At 30.5% G+C, this 8,531-nt stretch overlaps 1 long non-coding RNA gene across 1 annotated transcript; it reads right to left on the bottom strand.

Moving 5' to 3' along the window:
- Positions 1-3,785: 3,785 nt before the first annotated feature.
- LOC145819948 (uncharacterized) lies at positions 3,786-7,630 on the bottom strand. Its single transcript, XR_014360746.1, has 2 exons — positions 4,730-7,630; positions 3,786-4,041 (listed from the first exon to the last, which is right to left on the bottom strand). It is a non-coding gene; the product is annotated as an uncharacterized LOC145819948 (long non-coding RNA).
- Between the last annotated feature and the right edge of the window lie 901 nt (positions 7,631-8,531).

The following is an 8,531-nucleotide window of genomic DNA, read 5'->3' as shown; positions in this document are numbered from 1 at the left end:
CTTCTATTTTTATTACAAAATTTCTTGACCAAAAGGCCGATATTTACATATAAAAATATTATAAAAGTGTTGGGTGTGTCTATTTCGCAGCCCCATGTCTAAGACTTTCCAAAAGCTATTTCTGAATTGCATTATTTCCTGAAAATTGGTAAACAGCTATAAGCACATGGCAGAGTTAGAAATATTATGCCAAGAGTATAAAGGACACAAAATAACCATGGATAGTTATGTAACTAAAATATTTAAGATAACTTAGTCCGAACAAATAATCATTTAAGTAGCAAAACTGAGATTATGTAAATAAATAATCATAATCATGGTACTAAACAAAACAGAACAGAGGTCACAAGAGTGACAGTAAGAACAGAGATACGGATTCAAGAGGTGGCTCGTACGGATTATAGAGGTGGCTCCCACAATAGTGTAACACTTTGTTCCGCACAGAACAGATGTCAATAAATCCATAACAATAGAAGCCCACAAAGTGACCAAACAGAGGCTAATGGTTATTTAAGTCCCCCAAGCGTGGGACTCCCGTGGTAGTACTTACAAAACATAATTGTTTATAAAATTATAGTCAAATATTCTTTAAAAGTTAAACAAATATATCCATGAGTTTCATTTTAAGCAAATAGGGTTAAAAAAAAATCCACGTAATTGAAATATTAATATAATTTATAAAACATAACTTGTATAAAATAAATTATGATAAGTCAAAACATACGTAAAATATATTATGGTAACTCAAGGTATAATATAACTCACCTTAAAATTAATACCTTACTCTTCCTTTCTACTATCAAAAATCTCCTTAACTTCCAATATTTCCTTCTCCTTTCTTATATCCTTTTCCTTCCTTTCTCTCTTTTTTTTTCCTTTCTTTCCATGGATCACCTCCTCCCTATTTATAAGGAGGTAAGAATATTAGCTGGCCAACCCGTGGCTCGCGCATATCCTCCCACAGATTTGATAATAAATTATATGAATTGATACTTATCTTTAATAAATATTTAAGATAATTACACTTTGGCCCAGTTTTCTAATATAACTATATAAATAAATTAATCCCTAATTAAATTACACTCTATCGTATACCAACAGAAAATTAATTATTTATTTCACTACCACACCCATTATTATTATTATTATTATTATTATTATTATTATTATTATTATTATTATTATTATTATTATTATTATTATTATTTATTTACTCTTACCTTCATATTTGTTTATTTACTATCTTTAACTCTAATTTGGCCCAACTAATATTATAATTCCATATTTTTATTAATTTAGCCTCAAATAATAATCCATAATTAATCCCATATTTGATAATCCAATGCCAAATTAGATTCTTTCTTTATTATTGTTTATTTAATAATATATTATCACATACAACCATAATACCAGTACAAAATTTGAGAGACAACTTAAATTTTCGGGTTGTTACAATCTTCCTTTCTTTTAAAAATTTCGTCCTCGAAATTTGTCATATGTGTAAACTAATCGTTGCGCACTCTGACAAATATATATATTAGATGATTAATCTGATAGGAAGTATTACCTCAAAAAAAAGCTTTACCAAAAACAACTTATCGTCTATTTGTCAAAAACTGTTTTGAGCCAAAATGTGAAACAATCAGTGACTTTAAAAACTTTTCATTTGTTTTGTTTCTAAAAAAAATAAACTAAAATGAGAATACAATTAAACAAGCGACTGGAAGTGAAATGACAAAATCACATGCAAAAGTTGAAGGAATTTGAGATGAGCTTCCATTTCTTTTATCTGTGAACTTTCCACTTATGGAAAATAGTTTCAAAATTAGTATCTTTATAATTTGAACCCACTTTTAAAAAAAAATCGAAATGAATTTTTTTTTTAATACTGAACTGGAAATTCTATGTATTTAATTATATTATAATTTTGGTGGGTGCTTGAGGTCGACATCCTTTGTTTCTTTTCCTTCTTTTATTATAACAAATATAAATTATATCTAATATCCTTCACAAATTAGGCACAAAATATATATATATATACTAGCGTATGTCCGTGCCTAAAGGCACGGTGTAAATAATTTTAAGATTAAAATATAGTTATAATTTATACGTATTATGTTGAAATTTATAAAGTTTGTGTCATTTTTTGATAAAGATACTGAAAAAATATATTGAAATATTTTTCTTCTTAAAGAACTTATAACAATTTTGTTTGTATTACACGCTCTACAAAACTCAAATAAAATAACAACTCTCCCTAATCTTAATGCAAATTAAGAAACAAACATATAAGATTTAAAGTTATATTGCATATCAAAATATAAAAGACAGTAAAAAAAAGTGTAAACAATGAATAAAAAACAGAAATAAAGTTATACTATCATACACCAAAAGGGTAGGTTAAAACTTTACAAAAAGTGGGTTAAAGCTTTACAAAAGATGTATGCTTTACAAAAGATGTGTCACTAACATGTCATACACCAAAAATTATATTGTCATACACCAAAAATATGTATGCTTTACAAAAGATGTGTCAATAACATGTCTTCAAATATGCGTTTGCCTAAACTTTCTCCACATTACTTTCCAAAAAGTCTTTGTATCAACTTTTATGTATCCCCAATGAGGAATATGCACAACTTTTATGTTTTTTGTCTACAATATATGCTGGTATATTATGTTGAAATTTTTTGGGGTGTTTTCTTATAATATAAACTACAATATATGTTGATAATATACCAACATATATATGCTGGTATGGATATTTAGGATGTTTTTTGTCTATAAGGTTCATTGGTATATTAAGAAGACAAAAAACACCCTAAATACTACTTAGAGACCATAAACCCCCATCTGAAATATATGTTGATAATATACCAGCATATATATGCTGGTATGGATATACCAGTAAAATAGATGATCCAATCATCTATTTTACTTCACCAATAAAATAGCCAAATAAAAATAAATAAATAAATAACATATAAGAGAAATATTGTTATGCAATTATAAGAAAAAAGCCTTGCCTACTACAAATGTGGATCAACCAACTCACAATTCGTAATAAAAGCATCAAAATCTCTCAAACGCCTTGAGACTCCATCCCCATTCAACTTTTTCAAACAATAAACCCCCATCTTCTTAAAAGCCTTGCCTACTACAAATGTGGATCAACCAACTTTTTTGTTATAAGAAAATATAACAATAAACCCCCATCTTCTTAATATACCAGTTTTTTGTCTATACCAGTATAAGAAAATATAACAAAAAACACCCTAAATACTACATAATATACCAGTATAAGAAAATCTCTAAACCATATGTTAAAAAAAAAAACCACTCATTTTCTTATAATATAAACTACAATATATGCTGGTATATTATGTTTATATTTTCTTAGTTTATATTATAAGAAAATATTTCATAGTTTATAAGAAAATATAACTACAATATATACTGGTATATTATCAACTAAGAAAATATATGCTGGTATATTTTCTTAGAATGCTATTCTTAACCATTAAGTATAAATATCATCCAGAGTGAATTTAATATATTTTACTGAGTATAAATTTAAGTATAGCTAAGTATAAATTTTATATATTTAATGACTCATATATCATCTAGACTCAACAATAACGCATCATTTTTTTAACATGCAATAACATAGTATACTTAAAGTCATTATCATCTAGACTCATATATCATCCAGACTCATCATGTAAGTCTAACATAGTATACTTAGGTAGTTGAGTCACATAAACCAGAACAATCTACACCACATGGAAATAAGAAGAAATCACCAAAATCACCAAAACATTTACAGTAGTATTTACAGTAATAAGAAGAAATCACCAAGAATCATGTGACCTTGAGTTATTTCAAAATCACCGAACTGAACTGGCTTCAAAACCAGCATGTTATTGAGTCATTAAGTATAAATATAATCAGTTTAAAAATTAGTTTCACATTACCGAGCAAAGTTCCCGGCTGAGATTACTGAGCAGCCGAGTTAATCATTTCCACCTCTGTTTCAAGTTCCTGTTTCACATGGAGCCAGAGTGAACAATGGTGAGAGTGGTCAGAGTGATCCACAGAATGGAAATATGAAACTCTAGTACAGCTGAACCATTAGATAATCAAGCATCAAATGCCTAGATTATCATGGCATCACCACTCACTAAAGTAAATTGTTTATAATTTTATCCATTCAAGGATAATGTCATCCTCATTCATAATCCTTAGAATGGTAATATGAGACTTCAGTCCAGCTGAATCATTTACATAACAACCAAGTATGTAACCAATGAACAGAGCTATGATAGCACAATGTTATCCTAATTATCTATAAGTCATAACCCAAGAATACACATGTCATGAGTTCATTTTTGTCCCAAGATGCATGGAAAGATATGAGCCTCGCTAATTGATGGGGATAATTACATTTTTTTGTCTCTAAAATATGCGTTTTGTGTTATTTTGATAACACTTGCATCAGTTTTGTGTCGATAAACTATTATTTAAATGTAATTTAATAATTCAGCACTTGCGTCAATTTTTTCCTATTATGGTTTTCAATATTCACATCTCAATTAACTCTATTTCTATTGTTACTAAAGTTACATTCCACATTTTTTAAAGTGGTTTTAAACAATCAGACCAAAGCTAATAGATACTTATGCATAACAGGATAGACAATAGAGTGCAATAATCTAAAACTTTTACATACATTAGAGCAAAGGAAGAGCTTGACAAAATTCTGTGTAAGAAGTCCCAAAGATTTTTCCTTCCTATTGTCTGTCAACAAAAGTATCTCTTCATGGTAAGTTCAACAATTGACCCAAGACTCACAACATTGACTTGTCCAATTGTTCAAGTATAATTACCAATTGACAAAACAAAAAGATCAGTAAGTAGCAATATAATAATAAGTATGTGATTGTAACAATATAATAATAAGTACGTGATTATATGCTCTGATTATTCAAAGCTGTTTTTTTTTTTTTTTGCTTTGAATTTCTAACATGTAAACATAGAATTTCCTGTTTAATGTTGAAATTTCCTGTTTAAAAAAAAAAAAAATTGTCGAAATTTCGGAGGGAGGGTAACACCATAATAATTGAATCTCATTCTCCAAGCCAAGTTTGGTAATGGTAAGGAAGATCGAAGGTGCTGTGATTGTGTGAGAGAATAAAAATGAGAGAATACTCTATGAAAATGAGTATATAAAAATGAGAGACCCAATTCGGAGCTGTGCATAACTGTGCATATAAGAGACCCATGAGAGACCCATATGAAGCATATAACTGTGCATATAAGGAACCCAGCATCTATATGAAGCATATAAAAATGAGAGACCCAATTCGGACCTAGCATCCATCATAAAGGAACAATACTCATCCCTCAAAAATGAGTATATAACTGTGCATATAAAAATGAGAGAATACTCATATGAAGCATCCAATAACTGTGCATATAACTATGCATATAAGAATTGGATAACTGTGCATATAAGAGACCCAATTCGGCAGTTAAGAGAGGAAAGGAAAGGAACCCGAAACATAATCTATGAATTCAATAACTTTTGAATTTGAATTCAATAACTGTGAGCTAAGAGTGCAGTCTGTGAGCTAAAATGTTGACATGTGCTTGTCTCCAACCTTCTCAAATCAATTTGGGAAGAAGACAGAGGGTATGGGGGAGTATGGGTAAGAAGACAGAGGGTAAGAAGACAGTCTGCTTCTCTCAATACACACCTCACTATCTGCTCCTCAACTCTGCAGCAGTATGGGAAGAAGACAGAGGGTATGGGGGAGACAGAGGGTATGGGGCAGACACAGAAATGTGTTGGGCGGGAAACCTTTGATACATTTTGATATAAACCATTGATCTAAACCATTCATATATACTTGGGATTAATCTTAGCCATTGGATCAAAATGTATCTCACATACATTTTGATACATTTTTCAAAAACCTTTGTGACTTATTATATAGATGTTAGGTAAAAATGGTGAAACAGAAATTCATGACAATCCATAATCAGCCATGACCTTTTCAATTAAGAAAAACTGATAATATTATCAATTTTACTAAATATAGCTTATTAGTTTAAATTTTTTTAGATAAAACCTAAACTATCATAAATATTTATAAATTAAACTTTTAGGTAATTAACTCTTACTTATTCTACCATCATTCTAAAAGGAGACGGTAAGTATGATATTAATATCATAAAAAAAATCTCTCCCTCGTAATGAGACTCTCATGATAACAACTGGACTCTCAAATCACTTTCAAGTTCTATTATCCCATCTAAAACCGATTGATGTTTGGAAAGAGATCATTTACGTATTTTCTATGTTCAATATTACAATCACAAACTTATTTTTAGAGTGACAAAGCAGCATTGTGTACACCAACATCAAGCCCTATTGAATCACATTAGTGACTTCAAACTTGAATAGCACAGTATGTCATACTCCATCAAATTTAAAAATAAATATAAAAATAATAATAGTAAAATTAAAAATAACCTTACAAAGTTACCATGTATTGTAAATGAATAACATAAAGCAAGTCAGTCTACTCTTAAGATTCGTTTATTATGATTAAATCACGAATTAAGACTCAAGAACATAATAAAGTTGAATTGAATATCAATTTCATCATCATGTTGAGTTATTCATTTATTCTATTCACGAAGTAGTTTTTCGTTCTGTATAAAAAAAATTGTGTATAATTTTTTTCATTATTTATATGATTTCCGAAATGGTATTTTTCGGAGAATGATTTCTGGGTGGCTGAGCGTAAATCTAGGGTTTGAGAGAGAGGGAGAGAGAAGAGGAGCAAACAGAAGAGCGAACTTGGTGAGCCAATCGAAGTACAGTTTCACAGTTCTCAATCGGATCAATTGAAAACCCTACCAAAACACTGAAGTGGGGAAAAAAACTCAAAAGTTCCAACAAAAAAATGCAATAACTGCAATAATTAGGCAGTTGCTCTCAACAATGGCTTTAATCAAGAAGGATGAAATAAACCAATAAAGGGGGGAAAAAAAGGCAAACAAACACATATTACTAAACCAAATCTTACAAACTTGATTTAGAGCAATCCAAATACCTAAAAAACCCTAATTAACAAATCAATTTAAGGTTTAGAAAAACAAAAATCAAAACCAAAATGAGTAATCTGTTATATGATCAAAGCCCCAACTCTTCGGGATATATGATCAAAGCCACAAAACTATAATGAAATCGAAAGGGTTTGTAAGGGAATCTTACCTTGCGATGAAGAGGAGCGTGACGAATGAGGAGGAGGAGGAGCGTTGGTAGCGAAGAGGGTGGGAAGGAGGAGCGTCGGTAGCAAAGAGGGTGGGGTTTTTTTTGCTTCTATCGAAGAAGAGAAGAACAGAGAGTGAGAGAGAGAGAGAGAGAGAGAGAGAGAGAGAGGGGGAAGGCGGGGAGGATGGGATCAGACGTGGATATATTTGGGAGGCAATCCTCATTCATTTTAACCAATCTGAACCGTGGATATAAACTTAAGATTCATCTCAACCGTTAATATCAAATGTATCTCACACACATTTTATACATTTTCAAAAACCCTCTTCCCTTATTATATAGATATATAATCATACAAAATTATACTAATGTAAGTAAAATCATATAAAATTATAATATAATTAAATCGACTAACAAACATAATATTTATGTACTAATTACTCGCTATCCTACTTTTTAAATGTGCGTGTGTCCTATGCTCCAATGATGATTTTGTTTTTATTTGTTATTTTATAAATCAGTGCTCTGATACCATTTGTCACGATCCGCTCCTCGTACCCAAGGGTTAAGTATCGTGATGGTCAGTAACTGAAGTTACCTCCAGCCAATTCTTGAACAAATTAATAAACACAAGCAGAAATAATATTTAAGTGAGGGTACTAAAATAATCATTGGAACTTCTATTTTTATTACAAAATTTGTTGACCAAAAGGCCGATATTTACATATAAAAATATCATAAAAGTGATGTGTGTGTCTATTCCGCAGCCCCGCATCTAAGACTTTCCAAAAACTATTTTTGAATTGCATTGTTTCCTGAAAATTAGTAAACAGTTATAAGCACATGGCAGAGTGAGAAATATTATGCCAAGAGTATAAGGGATACAAAATAACCATGAATAGCTATGTAACTAAAATATTTAAGATAATTTAGTCCGAACAAATAATCATTTAAGTAGCAAAACTGAGATTATGTAAATAAATAACCATAACCACGGTACCGAACAAAACAGAACAGAGGTCACAGGAGTGACAGTCAGAATAGATATATGGATTCAAGAGGTGGCTTATATGGATTATAGAGGTGGCTCCCACAATAGTGTAACACTTTTATCCGCACAGCACTTTGCTCCACACAGAACAAAGGTCAATAGATCCATGACAATAGAGGCCCACAAAGTGACCAAACAGAGGCCAATGGTTATTTAAGTTCTCCAAGGCGTGGGACTCCCGTGGTGGTACTTATAAAA

This window comes from Camellia sinensis, chromosome 2 (assembly GCF_055761805.1).
Source record: "Camellia sinensis isolate YWXY chromosome 2, ASM5576180v1, whole genome shotgun sequence".
NCBI classification, from domain to species: domain Eukaryota; kingdom Viridiplantae; phylum Streptophyta; class Magnoliopsida; order Ericales; family Theaceae; genus Camellia; species Camellia sinensis.
Note: the sequence above shows the minus strand (reverse complement) of the source record. Positions and strands in the feature narration are given on the sequence as shown.